Source organism: Phoca vitulina, unplaced genomic scaffold (genome assembly GCF_004348235.1).
Source record: "Phoca vitulina isolate PV1807 unplaced genomic scaffold, GSC_HSeal_1.0 scaffold6, whole genome shotgun sequence".
Lineage (NCBI taxonomy): Eukaryota > Metazoa > Chordata > Mammalia > Carnivora > Phocidae > Phoca > Phoca vitulina.
Genome location: NW_022589709.1, coordinates 65,890,356 through 65,916,481, shown reverse-complemented (window position 1 = coordinate 65,916,481; position 26,126 = coordinate 65,890,356).

The window sequence follows — 26,126 nt, the reverse complement described above, 5'->3', positions numbered from 1 at the left end:
GAAGGATCACCTGGGCATGTGTAATCAGCCCTTTCCCCTCTTTTTGTCTCTAGGGAAGAGGCTGTGCACAGAGAGCACTGTTCTGTGCGGGGAGGCGGGCGGCGGGCTGGCATCAGCAAGCCCACCTGGTAGCAATGGGAGCCGAGTCGTCCAACAGCAGCCTGACCGCTGATGACCTTGATATTTTAATTCTTCCCGTGTATTTTTTCTTTTTCGGTCTTATTTCTCAATTTGTTTAGTACTTAGCATGTGTATGGATTAAAGTAGGGGAAAGAAAGCCCCTTCACACCCTAGTACTAACCAAGTTCTTTCTGTTCCCTGTAAAATTGTGCTTAGTTTCCACTGATATGAACACCGTAAGGAGAAGGATATCCTGAGAGTTGAAAGAGTCCTGTTCTCTACTCCAGCCAGGGTCGTAATACCCCAGTCATGCCCAAACACAGAAAATACAGCCGCTTTTTGTATCATCGAGGAAAATGACTTCAGCAGCTTCTGAAAGACTCCTTGAATGTTTCATTTACTTTTTGTCAGGGACTTCTCTTCCTTGAATTACTTAATTGACAGAATAAAAATGGTCTGGGATAGGTTAAAAATTTTAAAAAATAAAATATTTTCTCTTTAAAATTTTATTGATTATTATGATGATTATGTTTTGGTTTTACATTTTTATTTTGAAATAATTATAGATTCCTAGGAAGCTGCAGAGAAATGCAAGGGAGGTCCTGTGTACCCTGAACCCTGTTCTCTCTAATGGTGACACCCAGGCATAACTAAGAGAACATTATCTAAGCCAGGCAGTTGACACTGATACAGTCCACAGAGTTTATTCAGATCTCAAAGGTGCTACCAGAGTTTTCCCATGCCCTAGCTGGGCAGGAGTTAGTCCCTTCCTTCCTCTGTCCACTCAGGAGCTTTCCCAAACCTGTTCCCAGGCTCCTCTGGGGACAAATGAAGAAAGTGGGGGAAAGGGAACCAATGAGAAGTTTAGAGAAGTTTCTCAGACTATTTTGAGGAGAGTGGGTCTGGTGTATGAGAGAAATGGTGTATAAAAGAAATAAATGGGGGGGGTACTTAAATATTGCTGTAGTCTTTGGATGCACCCACCTGTCCATGGTGTTAGAGAATTTCAGATAGTGGTCTTTATTTTGCAAGCTCTTTCAGTTGTTGTAATATGATCTTTTAAATGTTGTCTTGACCCAGTTTTGAGACCCTGGCTAGAGGGCAGTCAGTTTACCTTCTTAGACAGGAGATTAAATCCACACCCCAACCACCTCCCTTACTGGCTCTCCACTGTCCTAGTCACCCCTGGCCAGTACACTGCTTATGCCAGGGACATAGGGAGACAACCAGGGACACTCCCTATGCCCCAGCCACCCAGGCGCCCCATTAATGTATTTTCTCTCTCTCTCTCTCTATACACACACACACACACACACACATTTTGTACTCTCATTTCATATAACATTGGAACCTAAATATGTCATAAGGAATTCATCATTGCAATTTATCCATGTTAATAATTTTAAATACTTTATGATGTATTTTATGGGTGGACCATTATTTACTCAACTACTGTTCTATTTCTGACATTTTGAGGTTTTTCCCTGCTAAATTCCCTGCTAAAATAATGTGTTAATGAGCATCTTTGTGCCAAAGTTTATTTATTCTTGGGATTATTTTCTTGGAATAGATTCTTTGAATTAAAATTATTGAATTAGGGCGCCTGGGTGGCTCAGTCGGTTAAGTGTCTGCCTTCGGCTCAGGTCATGATCCCAGGGTCCTGGGATGGAGTCCCAAGTTGGGCTCCCTGCTCAGTGGGGAGTCTGCTTCTCCTTCTCCCTTTGTCCCCTGCTCATGATCTATCTCTCTCTCATGGTCGCTCTCTCAAATAAATAAATAAAATCTTAAAAAAATTATTGAATTAAAGGATGTTAATATTTTTCTCTGTGTGCATTGCCCAAATTTGCATCTATTTCATACTTTGTCAACAAAAAATAGACATTTTATGTTCCATAATATTGAAAAATTAAAGAAGAATTAGAGAGGTATAATTTTAAAAATTAAAAGCAAAACCATGGGCACATATTATGTTGTAGAATGAAATTTAGGAACTATATGTCTACAAAATAAGATTCCTGAGTAACATTTATGGAATCAAAATCTCTTGGAATGAGACATGGTAACTTACATTAAAAAAAAAAAATTCCATAAGTTGTTCTTATGTGTGCTGAGGTTCATTTTATTTTACAGGGGATGAATAGAGACTCAGAGAAATTGTATGTTTTGGGTAGGGACACAAGCCCTTGGTTTATAATGCAGATGGTTTTGAGCACACTGTGAAAAGGTTAAACCAGAAGCCATTTGAGGGAGTCATTAATTCCTGCAATCTCCTGCTCATTAAAGCTGTCTCCTGATCTAACCTGTTGTAATTAAGGGTCAGGAGATAGTTCTATTACCATCTCTTTTTAACTTGGGATTGTCATTCAACTTATTTTTGCCTCATTCAATAGAGGAAGCCTATTTATTAAGCCATTAGTCAATTTGCTCTTTTAAAAGACAGCTCATATCCTTTGTCCTTTTCTAGTACCCAAGTCTTATTATCTCACTTCAAAACTTACTGTCATGACCTGGCATTTAGTCCAGTAGTCTGGAGGAAACTGAAAGAGAGTTGGAGATGGGGAGGAGAGACACCAGGTCTCAGACTGTCCTCTGAGGGCTGGGTATCATCATCTCAGCTGTCTTGACTCTATTTCTTTTTTTTTTAATTAAAGATATTTATTTATTGAGAGAGAGAGAACACGTGTGTACATGTGTGCGAGCAGGGGGAAGGGTAGAGGGAGAGGGAGAGGGAGAGAGAGAATCTCCATCTGAGTGTGTTCTCACGTGGGGCTCAATCTCAAGACCCTGAGATCATGACCTGAGCTGAAAGCAAGAGTTGGACACTCAACTGACTGAGCCACCCAGCCACCCTAATAACTCTATTTCTGAAGCCCCATCTCTGGGCCCTACTCAGAGAATTTTCTGGAAAATTGATGACACAAGAGGGCATGATTCTTAGGTGCTAATCTACAAAAATGTCAAATGTTCTGAGAACATTTAGCTGTAGAAAATCTTGTGGAAATAATCTCCATTATGATGACATTTTATTTATTTATTTTTTACGCTTTTACAGCCTTTATTTTTTTATTTTTTAAATTTTATTATGTTATGTTAGTCACCATACAATACATCATTAGTTTTTGATGTGGTGATCCACGATCCATTGTTTTTGTATAACACCCAGTGCTCCATGCAGTATGTGCCCTCCTTAATACCCATCACCGGGCTAACCCTTCCCCCCACCCCCCTGCCCTCTAAAACCCTGTTTGTTTCTCAGAGTCCTTAGTCTCTCATGGTTCATCTCTCCCTCCAATCTCCCCCCTTCATTTTTCCCTTCCTTCTCCTAATGTCCTCCGTGTTATTCCCTATGTTCCACAAATAAGTGAAACCATATGATAATTGACTTTCTCTGCTTGACTTATTTCACTTAGCATAATCTCCTCCAGTCCCATCCATGTTGATGTAAAAATTGGGTATTCATCCTTTCTGATGGCTGAGTAATATTCCATTGTATATATGGACCACATCTTCTTTATCCATTCATCTGTTGAAGGGCATCCCAGCTTTCCACAGTTTGGCTATTGCAGACGTTGCTGCTATGAACATTGGGGTGCATATGGCCCTTCTTTTCACTACATCTGTGTCTTTGGGGTGCAATTCCTGGGTCATAGGGTAGCTCTATTTTTAAATTTTTGAGGCACCTCCACAATGTTTTCCAAAGTGGCTGTACCAACTTGCATTCCCACCAACAGTGTAAGAGGGTTCCCCTTTCTCCACAACCTCTCCAACATTTGTGGTTTCTTTCCCTGTCCATTTTTACCATTCTAACTGGTGTAAGATGGTATCTCAATGTGGTTTTGATTTGGATTTCCCTGATGGCTAATGATGATGAACATTTTTCATGTGTCTGTTAGCCATTTGTATGTCTTCTTTGGAGAAGTGTCTGTTCATGTCTTCTGCCCATTTTTTGACTTGATTATTTGTTTTTTGGGTGTTGAATTTGAGAAGTTCTTTATAGATCTTGGATACCAGCCCTTTATCTGTAGTGTCATTTGCAAATATCTTCTCCCATTCTGTGGATTGCCTCTTTGTTTCGTTGACTGTTTCCTTTGCTGTGCAGAAGCTTTTTATCTTGATGAAGTACCAAAAATCATTTTTGCTTTTGTTTCACTAGCCTTTGGAGATGTATCTTGAAAGAAGTTGCTGTGGCAGATGTCAAAGAGGTTACTGCTTATGTTCTCCTCTAGGATTTTGATGGGTTCCTGTCTCACATTGAGGTCTTTCATCCATTTTGAGTTTATCTTTGTGTATGGTGTTAGAGAATGGTCAAGTTTCATTCTTCTGCATGTGGCTGTCCAATTTTCCCAGCACCATTTATTGAAGAGACTGTCTTTTTTTCCATTGCATATTTTTTCCTGCTTTGTCGAAGATTATTTGACCATAGAGTTGAGGGTTCATATCTGGGCTCTCTATTCTGTTCCATTGGTCTGTATGTCTGTTTCTGTGCCAGTACCATGCTGTCTTGGTGATCACTGCTTTGTAATATAGCTTGAAATCAGGCAACGTGATGCCCCCAGCTTTGTTTTTCTTTTTCAACATTTCCTTGGTGATTCGGGGTCTTTTCTGATTCCATACAAATTTTAGGATTGTTTGTTCCAGCACTTTGAAAAATGTCATCGGAATTTTGATCGGGATGACATTGAAGGTATAGATTGCTCTGGGTAGCATAGACATTTTCTTTTAAAACACACACATCAGGATTCCCTACTGCCTCTCACTTGAATTTTTGGGACTGGGTGTCAGGGAGAAGCTAGCTACTAAATATTTATGAGATGGTGACAAAAACCTTTTATGAAGAATGCAGAAGGCTGTATGGCCAGGTGTCAGATTCCCAACCTCAGTGTTGCCCTTTGTTAGGCCTGCTATCCAGATCAGATGAGGCAGGATGAGCAGGAGAAACGTGACTGCATCATTTTTCCATGGAATTGGCGCTCAAATCTTTTTTCTTGGTTCCACTTTCAATCCTTTGGGCACTTAACCCAGTTGCTGTACATGCTTGTTTGTGTTTTACTCCTGAGATTCCTCCACATTATGGAAGTAAAACAAATACGGTTGAATACTAGTTCTATGAATCTCCTCTTACAACTGAAATTCTTCTTTTTTTTAAAGATTTTATTTATTTATTTGACAGAGAGAGAGAGAGAGAGAGGGCGCACAGACAGGGGGAGAAGCAGGCAGAGGGAGAGGGAGAAGCAGATTCCCCACTGAGCAGGGAGCCCGATGCGGCACTCGATCCCAGGACCCTGGGATCATGACCTGAGCAGAAGGCAGATGCCTAATGACTAAGCCACCCAGGCACCTCTACAACTGAAATTCATAACGGGAATACAAATATTTAGAATTTCCAGTGATTATTTTGAAAAGGACAGTCACCACTTTTAATACAGTTGTAATGTCAATGGATAAAATTTAATCTCTCTGCCTACACACACACACACACACACACACACACACACACACACACACACACGAAATGGGCATTTGTGTAAACATCTCCAGAAAGTTTTTTAAACTACATGCACTATACAAATCATGCATGATGAATTCTTCTAAATTATAAAGAAAAAGGTAAGCAAAATGATTGTCAATAAATGTTTTGTTACTGTAACTTCTCAGCTAAATGATTAGTTTAGGCCAAATTGATGATCCTCCGAGTTATTTTTTCTATAATCTGCATACCCATTAGTACTTTGGGATCACTTATGTTATTAATTAGATAACATGTGTACCAAGTGAACCTGCTAGTGAACCTAATCTTAAATTATAATGTTCCAATGGGGACGTGCAAGCTGCTTTCCAAATAGGTGCTTTGAAGTGATCTACCTTATGCTAAATTCCTTTCTAATGATCTACTCTGCTGTACTTTTTAAAAGACATTCATAGCAGAACAGTAAAAAAACTCATAGGGTTTGAAAAAGTTCACCTGTTGTTCATTGTACTCCCTACCTCTGGTCTCTTTCTTTGCACATCAGTTGCTGCAATTTCTTCCAAGATATAATTATATATCCATGTTATTTCACTTTCCATTTTCTTTACTCATTTTAGGACAAGAAATTTTTCACAAAATGACATTTAGAACAACTGAGATATCTAAGTTTTGGGGAAAGACATTAGGGAACTGCATAGTAAGGGAAAATAATCTTTTCAACTTAATTCAGTCCATGTGTATTGACAAAAGTTAAAAGAATTTCATATCATGGAGGAAAATAAACGGAACTCTAAGAATAGTGCCTTTATTCCCCCTCAGACTGTTGGATATTTTTAGTATGTTTTTGATCTTTGGTGTTTTTCCAAAGTCTGAGCCAAAGTGAATATTGTCAAAGACCATCCTCCTAAATCAGTGTATGGCTCCCTGCAGGCCTTCAATTTAGTGCAAGAAACATTTGTTAATCACCTTTGCTTGTAGGGTGGTGATACAGATAAAAGACATACAGTCAGTGCTTTCGTTCTGAAGGAAAAGGCCACGATAAGAATATAAGCAAAAATAGGACAATACAAAGTTAAATGCTGTGTTCAGCTACAAGGGAGAATGAGAAGACATGGTCCCGCCCCCCCCGCCCTCCCCCCCCCCGCAACCTGCCACAAGGGCCTTACAGTGTAATGGGGAGTGGGGAGGAGGAGAAAGAGAGCCAGATAGACAGTGAAAGAAATTAAATATGGAAATCAAAATAAATACAAACCATGGTAAGTTCTACAAATTAGTAGTTAGGGTGCCATGTTAAACAAGGCAACCTAGTCTGCTGGCTGTAGCTAAGGGGAAGCCAGTGGGCAAGGGAGGTAGGCCTGAGTAGATCAGCTTCTTAGGGCAGAGAGCAGAGCGAGGAATGGTGTAGAATAGATCTGGAGAGGAAAGAGGAAATATCTACAGAGATGAGTAGGAATTTATCAATTTTTAGGGAAAGAGGTAGAGTAGGGCACTGGGGTATGAGGTATAGGCAGGCAGAGGGCCCGGTGCACAAAGGCCCGGTGTTGAAGCAGGATCATGGTGAAATCCTGGAGCAGGAAGATCAGTGGTGAGCAGGCTTTAGACCTTGAGTTGCATTCTGGTCTGTATCCATAGAGCAGTGGGAAGAAGTGGGACTGGGGGGTGTGGTGGGGGGAGAGAAGATGCACCTGACAGGAGACGTGCTTTAAAAAGGTCATGCTGTTCAGGAGGGACAAGAAGAGGCCAGAGTTTAAAGGCTGTTACTGTTGCTTTTCAATGTTTGTATATTTTTTATTCCAATATTCTGTATATATGGCTCTGGAAATTGCTCTTGTTAAATTAATATATAGTAAATATCTTTTTAGGTTAATACCTTCCTTTTAATAGCTGCATAATATTTTATTATGTATGTAAATGTCTTCTTTAATTTTACTGAAGGACATATAGGGGTGACCAGTTTTTCTCTTCTGTGCAGTAAACATTCTCATCTGAAGAACAGATTCCTAGAGCTGGGATTGCTGTGCGTGTGCATACGACCTTTTTGTAGGTACTGCCAAAGTGACCTTGCAAAAAGGCCATACTGATTTTCACTTGGGAGGAATATTTCTAACTGAATGAATATTTTTTCGTAAACTTATAAAAATGTGTTTTTACTTTTTCTAAAAACAAATCCAAAAACTTTACCTTAAATGTGAGTTCCTCTACCCATATTTCAAGTTCATTTCTTTTTTATTTTTTTAAAGATTTTATTTATTTGACAGAGAGAGACACAGCAAGAGCAGGAACACAAGCAGGGGGAGTGGGAGAGGGAGAAGCAGGCTTCCCGGCGAGCAGGGAGCCTGATGCGGGGCTCGATCCCAGGACCCTGGGATCACGACCTGAGCTGAAGGCAGACGCTTAATGACTGAGCCACCCAGGCGCCCCCTTTTTTTTTCTTTTTTAAAGATTTTATTTGTTTGTCAGAGAGAGAGCACAAGCAGTGGGAGTGGCAGGCCGAGGGAGAAGCTGGCTCCGGGCTGAGCAGGGAGCCCGATTCAGGACTCAATCCTAGGACGCTGGGATCATGACTTGAGCCAAAGGCAGATGCTTAACCGACTGAGCCACCCAGGTGCCCTGTCAAGTTCATTTATAAGTGACCATTTATGTGTGTATCATTTTGGGGTTTTATTCTTCCTTTTTTTTTTTTTTTTAAGAAAACACTCCTTTTTTAATAAAATGACTTGAAAAATAGTAAACAATTTATAATATTTAATTTTTGTTAAAATCTCTATAAATCCAACTTCAGAATTTAAATGTGATTATATTACAGAATTAAAATTCTTGAGGGGAAATATAACACAAAGACATTTAGAAAATATCATAGATTGAAGTAAATTCTAAGGGGAGCATTTATTTTATTTATTTATTTATTTTTTTCTTTTTAAAGGACCCTATTTTTCTGTTGATTAGCTAATAAAAGTTGGGGCAGCTTAACTCACAAAACAATAACCAACCAACCAAAGAAACCTGTGAAACTTAGACCCACCATGCAATGGATTTATTTATGTTGGATTGATTTAAATTATTAACTCAAAAGACACTGTGCTTGCATTATGTCATTAATCACAATTGCATGAATATCAAGATGAAGAGGAAAAGAAAATAAAAATAAGCTATTTCTTTAGCAGTATATATTAGTCAAGACATTTAGTTGTAGGTGACAGAAACTAAGGGTGAAAAGGAACTCAAGAAGTGGCTACAGGCACCTGATCTAAACACTCAAGTGATGTTGACAGACTGCGTCGCTCCTTTCCTTCCTCACTCTGTCCTTCCACGTCCCTCCTCCCTGGTACTTTGGCTGTTTCTCAGTGTTTCCTTCTTTCTCACTGCACATGACAGGCAAGATGGCCAGGAGCCATCTAGTGTTCCCGAGGGAAAGGAAGCTGCTTCTTCACAGAGGTGACAAGGATGATTCAGAGCAAAGTGTCAAGAAGCGACTTAACCTGTCTGAAATGCACTTTCTATGTAAATGTAGAAGATTTGTGACTTTAAATGAATGTTGTATGTAAAATGTGGAGCAGAGTGCCAGGCATGAGGCAGGTGTCCAATAAATGGTGTTCAAAGGACAGGAGAATGCTGGAGAGGAAGATGATGGATTCACTTTGGTTCTAGTAATGTCTGAGGTGCCCGTGGGAACTTGGAAAGAAATTTCTAGCAGGTGACCAGTGACAAGGATCTGGAACTTGGGAATACCATTTGGAAGAGGTGGTGGGTTAGAATCAGAGGAATTTGTTTCAGGTCTTAAGGCCTCTGTTGTAGCTAAAGAAACCCCACCTCCTTCTAGTTACAGACATGGATTCTGGGCTGTGAAGACCTCACTGAGTGGGTGGTGCCCTGGAAATGGGTTGGAACTTTTTCTCTCCCGAGACTCTGGTGCCAAAATAGGGCTGTGTTCTTTAATTGTGCTCTCAGGAGATTCTTGCCTGGAGCTTGGGTTGTTCCTTTTTCCTATTGCTATTTTTATCCATTGGATAGTGTGGGCTTTTCTAAACCTTCATTTCTTTCAAAGTGGTGCTTAAAAAAATCCAGAATTTTTTTTAAATATACATTTTTAAAAATTTATTTGAGAGAGAGAGAGCACAAGCAGGGGGGAGGGGTAGAGGAAGAGGGAGAAGCAGACTCCCCGCTGAGCAGGGAGCCTGAAATGGGACTGGATCCCAGGACCCCGGGATCATGACCTGAGCAAAGGCAGACGCTTCACTGACTGAGCCACCCAGGTGCCCCAAATCCACGCTATTCTTATTTCCAACTACTGTGTGAGGTCATAAGAGTGAGCATTACAAAAAGCAATGTGGCAGGTTGGGACAGTTCCTTCTGGGATCGTATTCAGGATCTATCTGCAGGGCAGAGGTTCCTGGAAGAATCTGTGACCTCTGGAGGGTACGTCAGCCCCTAACAGTCCTGGGAGGAATCCAGGGCAGAGCATACAACTGTGGATATACATGAATGTGGTGTCATGTTTAGGATGTAAGCTACTGGTTCTAGGAGTTATTTGTAAGTACGGCATGAATTTTAGTTTAGTGTGGATGTTAAATTAGTGGTAAAAGGTAATACCAGCCATGCAGAATGATGTGAATGTAGGTGATGTGAGAAGAAACTCGTTCGTTAAAAGGACCAATGTAGGGACATTACATTTAATAAAGATTGGGTATATTAGTTTTTATTGCCACTGTGATAAATTACCACAAATTTAGTGGTTTAAAGCAATACAAATTTATTATCTCACAGTTTTGTAGGTCAGAATCTGGTATCATACATTTGTAGGCCTGAGGTCGCCATTTTCTTGTTGGATTTCAGCTGGAGGTCCTTTTTAGCTTCTAGAGACCACCTGTGTTCTTTGGCTCATGGCACCCTTTCTCCATCTTCAAAGCCAGTAAATAGAGGTGGGGAGTACTTCTCACACTTTGAATCACCCTGACTTTCTCTTCTCCTATAGCATGTATCTGAGAGACTCTCCTGCTGTCTTCTTCTGCTTTTAAGGGCTTATGTGATTATATTGGGCCCACGTGGATAATCCAGGATAATCTCCCTATTTTAAAGTCAGCTCATTGGCAACCTTAATTCCATCTGCAAAGTCCCTTCACAGTAGTATCTAGATTAGTGTATGATTGAATAACCAGGGGATGAAAATCTTGGGGGCAGTCTTTGGAGCTCTTCCTACCACAAGAGGTTAAAGGGAGCTTCTTCCCCAGTGGATCTCTGTAGGGCTCTTTAGAAGTTCTCCTGGCTCTTTCAGAACTTTGAAAATTCTCTACGTTTATGGAATTGGAGCCTCTGACCTATGGTAGATCTGCAAGAGAGTGGAGAAAATACTCCTGTGTGTGTGTGTGTGTGTGTGTGTGAGATAGAGAGTGACAGAGACTGTGTGTGTGAGAGAGGTTGTGTGTGAGTGTGAGAGAGTGTGAGGGTGTGCATGTGTGTGTGTGAGAGAGAGAGAGTGAGGAGAGGGGAGGGAGGGAAGTAGAGAGAGGGAAGATTAGCATGCCTCTGCTTTTCCTGGAGAGGTTATTGTGAAATCTTTCTTTTTAGCTAAACAAATGAAGAGCTAAATGAAACATGGTAATAGAAGCGTCACAGAAGTGGAAAGAGGAGCAGCTTGGTTGATGGGGCAATTTCTTGCATTTAGAGGAAGGCAAGGCAGGCATGGTACGCACGAGCCTGAATGTGCATCTGGTGCAATTAGTTGGGGAAGAGATTCAGCCAAGAAGATGGACCATCGGATTTTGGGGTTGGTTCCTGGATATGTTCAGGAGGTGTTTTGGACTGACTTACATTTTCCAGGTGCATATATTGCAGTCCTAACCCTAGTACCTCAGAATGTGACTGTATTTGGACATAGAGTCTTTAAGGAAGAAATTAATTTAAAATGAGGTTATTAGGGTGGGCCCTAATCCAATACGATTGATGTCCTTATAAGAAGAGGACAATAGGGCACAAATATGTACAGGGGAAAAGGTTATTAGGGTGGGTCCTAATCCAATACGATTGATGTCCTTATAAGAAGAGGACAGTAGGGCACAAATATGTACAGGGGAAAAGACCCTGTGAGGGCACAGGGAGATGACCATCTACAAGCCAAGGAGGAAGGGAGGCCTCAGAAGAAACCAACTCTGCTGACACCTTGATCTGACTTCTAGCCTCCAGAACTATGAGAAAATAAATTTCTGTTGTTTATGCCACACAGCCTGTGACACTGTGATGGCAGCTAAAGCAATCTAATACAGGAGTCTTCGTTCCACGAGGAGGCTGGGAGTCCCCGGCAGAAAACAGCATGTAGCTCCAGCCTGCAGTGAACATGCTTCCTTCTTCCGGTGGCAGCTGAGGTTTCCTCTGCTAGCATGACCCTAGAGACAACTCTCTAGTGCCCGCTCACAGCCATCTGGTTTCCTAATGGGGGGCTCTGGCCATTCCTGTCCCAGGCATCCCTCCTGGGTGGGATTTTTCCTGGCGATTTCAGGGCCTGCCCTTCAGGGGGATGTGAGCAACTTGTTCTGGATACTTGGTCTCTCTTCTTATCTCCTTCTTCAGTGTCCTGCAACTATTAGTATCATGAGTCTGGCAAGAGGGCTGTGGCACACTTAGTTTTGGAATAAAAAGAACACGAGGTGGAACGTCAGTTGATTTGGGGTCTTCTTCCAACACTATAAATAATTAGAAATTTTACCTGGGACAGGTTACTACTTCTTTACAGATGAAGAAAATGAAATGGTTGGATTCCACAATTTTGTAATTATATGAATCATTTATAGACATGGTGACCTAGATGATTTAAGATCTGGAATCTGGGGCACCTGGGTGGCTCAGTTGGTTAAGCATCTGACTTTTGATTTTGGCTCAGGTCATAATCTCAGCATCCTGGGATCAAGCCCCAGGTGGGGCTCTGTGCTCAGCAAGGAGTCTGCTTAAGAGAGTCTCTCTCGTTTTGCCCCTCCCACGTGTGTGCACGCCCTCTCTCTCTCTCTCTCAAATAAATAAATAAATAAATAATAAATAAATAAATAAATAAAATATTAAAAATAAATATGGAACCTGAGAAAACACTACCATATCAAGTTGAAGTGCAAACTCTCTCTTTCCTTACTAGCAAGTGCAGAGAATTTCATAACTTCCACTGCTGTGACGCTTCTATTACCATGTTTCATTTAGCTCTTCATTTGTTTTAGCTAAAACGAAAGATTTCACAATAACCTCTTTTTGGACAGGATCAGAGTTCAGCTGAGGAAATCCTAAAGATTGGCTATTAATTTGCTTTCTATTTTTAACCACACTTCATTTCAGAGAATAATATTTTCCTCTGAGTGGGGCTATAGAAACAAATTTTAGCAATGAAAACATGCTTCTTAAAAGCCCCACAGTGCCCTAACAAGCACCTACCCTGAAAGGCATGCCCAAGTTCAAAATGTGGAACTCGAGAATGTAAAATTTTCATCTGTTGTTAATCATTGCTGTACATATTCAAAGTCCTGAAGTCAGATGGTTTGTGTTAGGACATTGAATTTTCACGTCTGTAAATATTTGTATGTACATCCCTCAGATATGTGGAGTAAACAGAATGATTTCCAACTTCCTGTAAACTAAGCTTATTTTCAATTTGAAAATGCTTGAGGAGGGAAAAAAGCATTTAGGCAAAATTAGAAGGTTCAGTTTGTACGTACCTTCTTTAGGATTTACTGTAGCAAAAATGAAAGCATGAAGTGCAGGGTCTGGATAGGAAACTATGGAGTCTCTGCTTGGGCAAAATTTTTGTTAGCTTCGTTCTGTTCTCTCTCTCTCTCTATTTTTTTTTTATTTTTTTTCAGGAATGACGATTTATTCAATAAATGGTTGGGGACAACAAGCTAGCCATCTGGAAAAAATAAATCCCTACCTTACTTCTTACATTAAATTATTTTCCTGGTAATTCATGAATGTAAATATTAAAAAAAAACCCCCACAGATATCTAAGAAAAAAATGGGATTATTTTATTAGGAATTACTCTTTTTCCCCAGTATAGTTAACATACAGTGTTATATTAGTTTTAGGTGTACAATATAGTGATTCAACATTTCCATACAATACCCAGTGCTCATCATGACAAGTGTCCTTAATCCCCTCTCCTATTTCACCCATCCCCCCACCTATCTCCCCTCTGGTAACCATCAGTTTGTTCTCTATAATTAAGTGTCTGTTTCTTGGGACCCCTGGGTAGCTCAGCCAGTGAAGCGTCTGCCTTAGTTCAGGTCATGATCCCAGGGTCCTGGGATCAAGTCCCACATCGGGCTCCCTGCTCGGCAGGAAGCCTCCTTCTCCCTCTGCCCCTCCCCCTGCTTGTGCTCTCCCTCTCTCTGACAAATAAATAAATAAATAAAATCTTAAAAAAAAAGAGTCTAGGGCATGTGTTGTGATGAGCACTGGGTGTTATACACAACTAATGAATCGTTGAACACTACATCAAAAACTAACGATGTACTATATGTTGGCTAACTGAACATAATAATAATAAAAAAAGAGTCTGTTTCTTGGTTTGTCTCTATTTTTTCCCTTTGCTTGTTTGTTTTGTTTCTTAAATTCCACATATGGGTGAAATCAAACAGTATTTGTCTTTCTCTGATTTCACTTAGCATTATACTCCTTAGCTTTATCCATGTTGTTGCAAATGGCAAGATTTCATTCTTTTTTATGGCTGAATAATATTCCATTATTATTTACATATCACATCTTCTTTATCCATTCAACTATTGATGGACACTTGGGCTACTTCTATACTTTGGCTGTTGTAAATAATGCTGCTGTAAACATAGGGGTGTGTGTATCCCTTTGGCTTCCTGTTTTTGTATTTTTTGGGTAAATACGTAGTTGTTGCCGGATCATAGGGTAGTTCTGTTTTTAACTTTTTGGGGAATCTTCATACTGTTGCCCAGAGTAGCTGCACCAGTTTGCATTCCCACCAGCAGTGCAAGAGGCTTCCCCTTTCTCCACATACTCTCCAATGCCTATTGTTTCTTATGATGTTGATTTTAGCCATTCTGACAGGTGTGAGGTGATACCTCATTGTAGTTTTGATTTGCATTTCCCTGAAGATGAGTGATGTCGAGCATCTTTTTATGTGTCTATTGGCCAGCTGTGTGTCTTCTTTGGAAAAACGTCTCTCCATGTGTTCTGCTCATTTTTAATTGAATTATTTGTTTTTTGGGTGCGTTGTATCAGTTTTTTATGCATTTTGGATACTAAGCCTTTATCAGATATGTCGTTTGCAAATATCTTCTCTCATTCCATAGGTTGCCTTTTAGTTATGTTGATTGTTTCCTTCACTGTGCAGAAGGCTTTTGTTTTGATGTAGTCCCAACAGTTTATTTTTGCTTTTGTTTCCCTTGCTTCAAGGAGACACATCTAGAAAAGTGTTGCTATGGCTGATGTCAGAGAAATTACTGCCTGTGCTCTTTTCTAGGATTTTTATGGTTTCAGGTCTCACATTTAGGTCTTTAATCTATTTTGAATTTATTTCTGCGTATGGTATAAAAAAGTGGTTCCATTTCATTCTTTTGCATACTGCTGTCCAGTTTTCCCAACACCATTTGTTGAAGAGACTGTCATTTTCCCATTACATATTCTTTCCTCTTTTGTCGAAGATTAATTGACTAGATAACTGTGGGTTCATTTCTGGGTTTTCTCTTCTGTTCTATTGATCTGTGTGTCTATTTTTGTTCCAGTACCATACTGTTTTGATTACTAAAGCCCTGTAGTTAACTTAAAGTCTGGCCTGGTGATACCTCTAGTTTTGTTTTTCTTTTTTTCTTTGTTTTTCTTTTCAAGATTGCTTTGGCTATTCAGGGTGTTTTGTGGCTCCATACAAATTTTAGGATTGTTTGTTCCAGTTCTGTGAAAAATGCTATTCGTATTTTGATAGGGATTGCATAAAATGTGTAGATTGCTTTGGGTAGTATAGACATTTTAACAATATTTGTTCTTCCAGGGCTTGAGCATGGAAGATCTTTCTATTTCTTTGTGTCTTCTTCAGTTTCTTCCATCAATGTCTTATAGTTTTCAGAGTATAGGTCTTTCACCTCTTTGGTTAAGTTTATTCCTAGGTACTTTATTATTTTTGGTGCAATGGTAAATGGGATTATTTTCTTAATTTTTCTTTCTGCTGCTTCATTATTAGTATATAGAAATGCAACTGATTTCTGTACATTGATTTCGTATCCTGAATTCCTTTATCGGTTCTACTAGTTTTTTGGTAGTCTCAGGGTTTTCTATATATAGTATCATGTCATCTGCAAATAGTGAAAATTTTACTTCTTCCTTACCCATTTGGATACTTTTTATTTCTTTTTGTTGTCTGATTGGTGTGGCTAGGACTTCCAGTACCATGCTGAATAAAAGTGGTGAGAGTGGACATCCTTGTCTTGTTCCTGACCTTAGGGGAAAAGTTCTCTGTTTTTCCCCATTGAGTATGATGTTTGCTGTGGGTTTTTCATATAAGGCCTTTATTATGTTGAGGTATATTCCCTGTAAACCTATTTTGTTGAGGGTTTTTTTCATGAATGGATTTTGAACTTTGTCAGATGCTTTTTCTGCATCTCTTGAAATGATCATATGGTTTTTATCCTTTCTCTTATTGATGTGACATATCACGTTCATTGATTTGTGAATACTGAATCACCTCAGGAATAAATCCCACTTGGTTGTGGTGAATGACTTTCTTCAATATATTGTTGGATTTGGTTTACTAGTGTTTTGTTGAGGATTTTTTGCATCTATGTATCTATGTTCATCAGAGATATTGGCCTGTAGTTCTTTTTTTTTTTTTTTTTTTGTGGTGTCTTTATCTGGTTTTGGTATCTGGGTAATGCCGGCCTCCTAGAATGAATTTGGAAGTTTTCCTTCCTTTTCTATTTTTTGGAATAGTTTGAGAAGAATAGGTATTAATTCTTCTTTAAATATTTGGTAGATTTCACCTGTGAAGCTATCTATCTGGTCCTGGACTTTTGTGTTTTGGGAGTTTTTTTGATTACTGATTCAATTTTCTTGCTAGTAATTGGTTTGCTCAAATTTTCTTTCTTCCTGCTTCAGTTCTGGTAGGTTGTATGTTTCTAAGAATTTATCCATTTCTTCTAGGTTATCCAATTTATTGGCATATAATTTTTCATAATATTTTCTTCTAATTGTATTTTTATGGTGGTGTTTGTTACTTCTCCTTTCTCATTTGTGATTTTGTTTATTTGAGTCCTTTCTCTCTCTCTCTCTCTCTTTTTTAAAGACTTTATTTATTTATTTGAGAGAGAGAGAGCACAAGTGGGGTGGGGAGGGCCAGAGGCAGAGGGAGAAGCAGACACCCTGCTGAGCAGGGAGCCCGACTTGGGGCTGGATCCAGTACCCTGGGATCATGACTTGAGCTGAAGGCAGATACTTAACTGACTGAGCCACCCAGGTGCCCCTCCCCCTCTCTTTCTTGATGAGTCTGGTTGGAGGTTTATCAATTTTCTTGATTTTTTCAAAGAACCAGCTCCTGGTTTCATTGATATGTTCTATTGTTGTTGTTGTTGTTGTTGTTGTTTTTAGTTTATCATTTATTTATGCTCTAATCTTTGTTATTTCCTTCCTTCTGTTAGTTTGGGGTTCTCTTCTTTTTCTAGCTCCTTTAGATGTAAGGTTAGCTCCATTCTGTTTTCTAACTAGAATGTGAAAATATCCTTTGAGCAGAGTTAAAGTCAATTTTATTAGTTTGGTAGACCATTTTATCTTAATGAAAATTAACCAAATATATAATTTCTGACATCCAAAATATTTTACATCTATACCATGAATTTCTTTGGAAAATTTGTGTTTTTTGGATGAGATATACCTTAAAAATTTGAGGGCTCTTTGTAGTTGGTCATCTTACAGTTATTGATATTATTACAGCTCTTTTCAAGTCTTTTTTTTTTTGTCACAATTAAATAGGTCTAACACTTTATGGAAAAGTTTAAAAGAAAGCTGTGATTTCCAGGGAATTAGAAAGTAAACATTTAAAAAAGTTTTTTAAAGTCATTAAGTAGGAGTTTGGTGTAATTAGAGGCAAATTGGAAGAGCAGGGAAATGAAGGAGAATTAGCCATTTACTATAGCAGCAGAAGTAAAAATAGAAAATGGAAAGCTTTTTTGTGGCCTCAAGTACCATTGAGAGCAATGTTGTCAGTGGGCGCTTAGGTCTCAAAAACAAGATGTTTCACTAATCAAAAGGCATCAAATTGAAATTTTTATCTGGAGCCCCAAATGGCCCTAGAGTAATGGGAGTTTGCCACCGTGTGTGTGTGTGTGTGTGTGTGTGTGTGTGTGTGTCAGGGGAAGAGTTTGGGATGATGTACATACATCCAAGGAACTAATTAGAATGCAAAGCAGAGTGTAAATATTCCAACTTGAGTGACAAAGTTTTGCTGAGAGGCAGAGGGAGGAGTTAATGATGGTTTTGGGGAAGGCAAATGAGGGAGTTTCCATGGGGAACTGCCATTTTGTAGGGGCCTTGAAGAATGAGCAGTTTTTTTTTTTTTTAGAGATTTTATTTATTTATTTGAGAGAGAGAGAGAATGAGAGAGAGAGAGAGCATGAGACGGGGGAGGGTCAGAGGGAGAAGCAGACTCTCCGCCAAGCAGGGAGCCTGATGTGGGACTCGATCCCAGGACTCCAGGATCATAACCTGAGCTGAAGGTGGTCACTTAACCGACTGAGCCACCCAGGCATCCCAAGAATGAGCAGTTTTTGATAAACATGGGCATATTAACAATAACAAAAACAGAAACTAAGATTTGAATATGTTAGGCCTCTTTTATTTATTTTATTTTTATTTATTTATTTTTTTTAGAGAGGGGAAGAGAGAGTAGAGGGAGAGGGAGAGAGAGAATCTTAAGCAGACTCCATGCCCAGCATGGAGCTCAACGTGGGGCTCAATCTCACAGCCCTGAGATCATGACCTGACCCGAAATCAAGACTTGAAGGCTTAACGGACTGAGGCACCCAGGCGCCCCTGTACTAAGCTCTTTTAAATGCATCATCTCTTAAACCTCAGAAAAGCTCTAAGAGGTACGTGTAATTGTTATCCCTATTGTAAAGCTGGGAAAACTGAGGTAGATACAATTTGATATCACACAAACACACTTTAATTCAGATGCATTGCTTCAAGGAGCTATGCTCTTTCCAAGAGAGAAAAGTGGAGCTACATGAGCAGTTTTGGAGAAATTGCAAGGTTTTATGTGGCTTAAGCATAGGGTGTTTGGGAAATGAAGTGGAAGAAAGGGCTAGAAATGAGGGTGAGGCTAGATTGCAGAATGTTACTTCAAGGACTTTTTTCTTCAGGCAGTGGGGAGACCTGGGTTTTGCATAGAGGGGTAATGTGATTTGACTAGCAGTTGTAGGATAAGTCATGTGGTGGCCTGAAGCATGGATTTGAGAAAGGACAGATTGGAGGTCAAAGGAAGAGTTACAAAGCTACTGGGGCACACAGGAGTGACAAGAAGGGCAAAAGCCAAGGTGGGGTTTGTGGATGGGCAAGGGCAGATGTGGGAAGTATTGTGGGAGGTGGACTTGGCTGGTATTGTAACTCTTGTGTTTGGATTGAGGAGTTTCAGTTTCCACTGTGTCGAATATAGTGATGCCCTGGATCAGAGGAGTTCAGGAGCAAAGACCCAGGAGGAAGACTAGCTGTCAGGGTTCAGGCATGTTGGGTCTGAGGCACTGTTTAACAGCCACATGTCCAGTGGGAATGTGGGAAGTCTCCGTATAGGGTAGGGGAAGAGAATTTGACACACACACAAAGAGGTAAGAGTTGAAGCCATGGGTCAGAATATAGGACAAAAGCAGGGAAGAGCAAGGCTAGATCTCTAAGGAATTCCTGGTTTTAGAGCAGTAGGTGGATGTAGAGAAAGTAGTAGGAAGAGACTTAAAAGGTATGGTCAGAAAAGGCTTTCTTCAGATTATCCTGGGCTCTAAAGGAGAGCGTTTCAGAAGGGACAAATTGCCAAGAGCTATGGCTGGATGTACAGCATAAATCCTGAACACAGATCATTGGATTTGGCCAGTGTTTCTCAAATCTTTTAGTGTCAAACCCTTGGCCTTTTCAAAATGATTAAGGATGCTGTCTTAGTCAGCTTGGGCTGACATATCAAAATGCCACAGACTGGGTGGCTTATACTACAGACATTGATTTCTCACAGTTCTGGAGGCCAGGAAGCCAAGAGCAAGGTCCTGGCACATTTTGTTCCTGGTGAGAGCCCACTTCCCGGCTCAAGGACAGCTGCCTTCTCTCTGTATCCTCACAGGGCGGAGAGAGAGAAAACTCTGTTACGAGGACAGTAATCCTGTCACAAGAGGCCCCACCCTCATGACCTAATGCAATCTCATCACCTCCAAAATGTGCTGCCCCACCAATACCATCATGTGGGGGTTAGGGCTTCAACATACGAATTTTGGGGGAACATGCACATTCAGTCCATAACAGACCCCAGAGAGTTTTATTTATATGTATTTTATCTATTGATTTCTACTGTATTAGAAATGAAAACAGAAAAAAAATTAAAATAATTATTTTAAAACAATAAAAGAAACTCTTTACATGTTACATAAATTACATTTTCTAAAACCTAACTGTATTTTACAGAACAAAATTAGGGAGACAAAATGGTATTCTTGTACGTATTTTGCAAATCTCTCTCATGTCTGGCTTAATAGAAGATAGATGTATTCTAGTATCTGCTCTTGCATGCCATCTGTTGCCATATTAAACATCATGAAAGCTCTGGAAAACACAAGTGTGTGCTTGTGAGAGAAAATGAGTGACACAGTACCCCACTGACGTGACTTGTTTACCTTTCCTACCTCCAAACCAGCACTTCTGTTTCAGGTACTTGTTTGTTCAACCTCTGCCCCGCTCATCACCATTTCACCATTTCCACAGGGCGCGAGGGGCTCACACCCTGTGGAAGCTGAGTGTTAAGTGATAGAGTGAACGAGGTCAATGGACTAAGGCAAGTATAAACCAAGGAGAGCTCAGGGTACCAGTTAGTGAGTGTCATTCAGAGATTAGGAGTAGCAGTGGGGATGTTGAGTCGAAATTTTCCCGAGGCCCTGGAATTGGCAATAAGAACCCAAAGCTGTAAACAAAGTTCTGTTGCCACACCCTTCACTCCATCCCCAGGCCTGCATGAGGAGAACACTGGAAGGGGAGGGTAGTCACCGAGAGAGTCCAAGGCATGGCGGAGTGTTTATGGTGAGAGAGCCTTTTCTCTCTCCTCCCTGTGGTGGTGGATGAGCTGGATATGCTCCGTCCATCCTTATAGATCAAGGGAATCGCTCATAGACTGAGTGAGTCTGTCAGAAAGGGAAGTTGGCATCCTCCTCCCTGAATGGACGCTTGCCAAGGACCAACTTACAGCGGCCACTGGCACAGAGGAGAGTGTGCTGAGAGGGTTTTGGGGACAGCATGCCATATATCCCCAAAGGAAGGGAAGGAGTGTTCTTGAATATGAGATTAAAGCTGCTTCTCATCTGCAGATTTCTGAATCTGATGGTCCTATGGAAGGAGTCTGCATAGCGGGGTGAGAAGGAACTGGGGCATAGTTTCTTGGGGGAAAGGAGTGAAAGGGTAGGCATGTTCCTCACTGCTCAGGGCCCTTCAAAGAGTCCCAAAGGGGACGTGTGTGATTCCTGTAACTGCACATGAAGGGGCACCGAGGTTAGAGTCAGGATATGGGGTTGCCCCATTGTGCCCTGGACCAGGTGAAGTGGTGCTCTGTCTGGAGCTGATGCGAGGAAGGGCTGGGGTCAAGCTGAACAATGCCCAAAAGAAACACGCACTCCCTTATTTCGAATACCACCATATCAATAGTTGGGACCACATTAAACCTGAGCAAAATGACACCTGTCTCCACCACTGGGCCGTCAGTTAAGTATTTTCCTCCCTCTATCTCCCAGCCCCCAGGCCTGAAGGGACTACACCTTGAAGGAAAAGGTGGAGGTGAGGAAATGATATGCCCCAGGATAAGAGGGTTTTCCCACCTCCCATTTAGGGAGCTAGGTGAGAGGGGGAGCCAAGGAACAGATCACACAGCTTTCTCACCAAATCCCCCGAGCCCCAGCATGGAGGAAAAGGTTTTGAATCACATGTGGGAATGGAGTTTAAAACAGAATTGGTCTTTTAATAGTTTCAAGTGACCAAAAAATATAAAATGCATCCAAAATTTTATTAAAGGAAGGGAAAGTGGGAAGTGTGGTTGAAAGAAGGAATTAAGCCATTTCATGTTAGTGCCTCACTGAATGAAGATGTCTTAAGGAAGCTGTTATAAAGCATTTGGTTTACTTTCAGGTTCTAGGAACTTATAAGTGCTCTGTGGGCAGTGATAGTGTCTCAGTAATGGGGCTCCTTGGCATCAGTTGGTAGTGCCTTCTGTGTACTGGGAACCCTCTAGGTATTTGCTGAACTGAATTGCATATTTCTGTTCTGGGAAACTGAGAACACAGTAGGCTCGGTGGAAGGGGTTGTGTGTTCCTTTAGTCTTGACCTCCTTGGGTAGCAGACCCAGAAGTGACACAGTGAAGGGCAAACGGTCCTTATGACCACTTTCACATTAGTTTTATTTTTACGCTTCTGAGTATTTCCTTCTTGGGCTGCAACAATCAGAACAATCAGGCCAAAGGGAACAAGCCAAGTGGCATCAAGATGGGGAACACACATATCTGGTCTCAGCACCAGATTTTAAGGAAAGAAGCACATCTGGGGGATGGCAAGGCAGGTGGAGAGAAGAAAGCGATGGGTGTTGAGTGGACAGTTGACTGAGAAAGTCAGTGCCTGGTCTGTCTCTTTAGGTATAAGATGGAGAATAGATTGTCCTTTTCATGAAGTTTACTTGAGAGTTGTACTACATGTTTAATAACTCAGGGGATGTATTTACAGAAAAACTTGGCAGTGATGGTTTTAAAATGTCCTTCCTGTTGGAAGTCATCACAGACATATTTAGATAAGGAGAGCTAGAAACGATGCGGTAAACAGCTTTTCAGTATGATATTTCTAAATCTAACGACCAATTAGGGAGGACTGATAAAATCCACCAGGCTCCTCTTAAGCCCCAGACCCCATGGAGAGCTAAGCTAATGGGTAGAATGGAATAGTACTTAACCCTCGGGCTGAGGACAAGGGCTGAAATGTTGGATTTTGGAGATAAATGGACAGTTGTATAATGGGGGAAAGTGACTGTGACCAGATCTGTGTTTCATTTTCTGCTGCCTGCACTAAAAGGATTGATAACAGTTTGGTTCACGCCTGAGTGCAGCAGACTCAGACAGTGGCGGCCTTTAAATAGAGCCAGTGTTTGTAGGCAAGAGACAGTACCGTCGACTAGAAGCAATTTCATCTAGGACTAGGGTTGTCAGATAAAGTACAAGATGCCCAGTTAAATTTGAACTTCAGGTAGACAACACAACATTTTTAGTGTAAATATGTTCCATGCAACAATTAGGATGTGCGTACACTAAGAAGTTTTGACGTTTATTTAAAATTTAAATTTAACTGAGTTATCCTGTGTTTTCATTTGCCAAATCTGGCCCTTTTTAGGAGTGAGTCTTATCACTGAGCAGTTACTCCTTCCTTCCTGACTCTAACTCAAACCAGTTTCTCCTTCCTTAATTCAAACCAGGATCTAGTCAAGAGTGACCCGCAAACGAACTTCAAATGTTTGGGTTGGTCCTGGAGAACTTCTGTGTGGACCAGGCTATGTGGGTGGGAAATCAACTAAGAACTGGAAGGTTTGAAGACGCATGAAGTTCCTTTGGCTTTGCTTTTATAGATGCAATTTTTTTTTTTTTTACTGTCTTAAACTATACATAACATAAAATTTACCAATTTGCCCATTTTTAACTATACAATTCAGTGGTATTAAGTATAGTCACATTGTTGTGCAACTATTACCCCTATCCATCTCCAGAACTTGTCCATCTTCCCAATCTGAAGCTCAGTGCTTATTAAACAATAATTGTCCCTTTCCTCCTCCCCCTTCCAGTCCCTGGCAAGCACCATTCGACTTTCATCTCTGAACTTGACTGTTTCAGCTACCTCATGTACGTGGGATCATACCGTATTTGTCCCTTTGTGTCTGGCTTATTTCACTTAGCTTAATGTCCTCAGGGTTCATCCGTGTTATAGCCTGCTTCAGAATTCCATTCCTTTTTAAGGCTGAGTGACATTCCATTGTATGTCTATGCCACATTTTGTTTATCAGTTCATCTGCCATTGAGCACTTGGGTTATTTCCATGTTTTAGCTATTGCAAATAATGCTGTGAACTTTGGTGTGCAAATATGTTTTCAAGCCCCTGCTTTCAGAATTTTGAGTATATTCCTAGGAGTGGAATTGCTGGTTCATATAATAATTCTGTTTATGTATTTATTGCACAAAGTATGTCTGTAAAGTTCAGGTACAGATTTCCCAGGGGGGCTCTTGAAGAATTTCGAACACTGATGGTATTGTTGGACTAATCATATATCCCCTTTTACTTTTTAGGACATGGCATGAATCTCTTTATGCACCTCCTGGTTTGTTTGCTGAAATACACACTCCCACCAAACATGCATCATGATTTTGTAGTCATACCTCCTAGACCCATGCTGAGGGGTCTAGATAGATTCTTGGAGTCTTTTCCTAGTATTTAGATTCTAGTATCCTTTCCCGGTTGTGAGTTCCCAAGATATTCTGAATTTTCGGTAATAACACCCACGGTGACAGTATCAGAGACAGGAGTGAGTTGAATTCAAGTTTGAAACAGAATTTGCTTTCTCCCAAATCTAATTATTAACCACCTTTCAGAAAACAGAGGGTGACTGTTCCTATGGCAACAGAAGCCTTAAAGCAAGAAAGCATTCATGGGCCTGACACTCTTAGCCAGCTCTACACTGATCCAGCTTGCTGGTGGAGGGAACCGAGGCCCCGGAGCCAAATGTAGCCTCTCTGACAGGGGGCTTTCACTTCCTAGTCCCTCCTCCTCCATAGTTATTCAGAGGAAATTGATCTGGGCTGTCTTGTATGTCTTCCAGCCTCCCCCAGACCTCTTTCCCCGCATCCTGGGTGTGTGTGTATGTGTGTGTGTATATGTTTTTATATCTATTCATATTCTATTTGTCTTACTCATCTTCATGTAAATCCAGATTCAGATTCTTCCTAGTTGTCAATGAATCATTCAAGGTGCAGTTTTAGCTCAAACTGAATAATGCCCACAGGAATAAGAAAGATTCTATTATTAAATGTCTCTCGAACAGGGCTTTTTGGATTGTTTTTTTATAGCACAGGTCACATTTTCTTAGCCATTCTTTATTTTCTTTTATTTTAAAAATATTTCTCATGGGCAAACTCCTCTGAATTTGTTAGTTTCATTTTGATAGGTAACTAATGGCACATTTTATGGGTGTTTCTTTACTAAGTGAACAATCTGAGCAGCCTGTTTGCAGATTCCCCAGTTACAAATGCCGTATTATTTTTAGTACCCTCAGTCCTACTAAATAAATGCAATTTTACGTAAATTATATGTGAGGTTGGACTCATTGTTTACTTTATGTTTTGAATGTCATAAGCAGACAATGATATGAGTAATTGACCACTCAGCATACATGCACACAGTTTCATTTATGTCAGAACTGATCTGATATTTCATGGGTATGCCTAACAGGCACTTGGTAAATACCCATAAATGGTACAGGGCCATTACGAATGATTGTCAGTGGCATTACCTTTTTCCAGGAATGTTAATTCTCCAGCATCTACAGTTAATCATGAGTTTGTCCTGAAACCATGTACACATTAAAGTCATACAACAGGAAATGCATGTAAAAATCTTTCTCTCTTTCCCCCTGCCCTCAACAATATATAAATGCTCCAGAAACATGTGTGGTAAAGGACAAAGATCTTGAATTAATCTTTTCAGATGTCAGGTTTTTCTTGACCATAGAGGTAGGAAAGAGAGCCTGAAGCCATGATCTTCAGTCCATTTGAGGGATCGGAACACACCGTACCTTCCCACACCTCCATTCTGAACTCTCATAGCTTTATGTCTTAAAGACTAGATAGAAATTTTATTTACTATTTATTTTATTTTTTAAAGATTTTATTTTAAGTAATCTTTACATCCAACATGGGGCTCAAACTTACAACCCCAAGATCAAGAGTCGCATGCTCTACCGACTGAAATTCTAAAATGAATTGGATGGATTGTTAAAGAACTGAAATAAATGTATTTTCATGATGGTATGTGACTGAAAAGTTATGAATCAGTCTGGGGTATCTTTTCTGGAGCAGACCATCCAGTAGGAGATGGAGGCTTGACGGACGGAGTGTTGTTGGTAGCATTTACTGGAAACAGTTGTATCATGTTTGTTTATGTCTACAGAGTACAGACTCCACACTAACCTCTCCCCATTCCTTTTTTTTCTGGGTCTCCCTTTCCTCACCTAAAAAATCTTTTAGTGGCACATCTAGTTATTATTTGTTCTTGGCCAACCAACCCAGAACT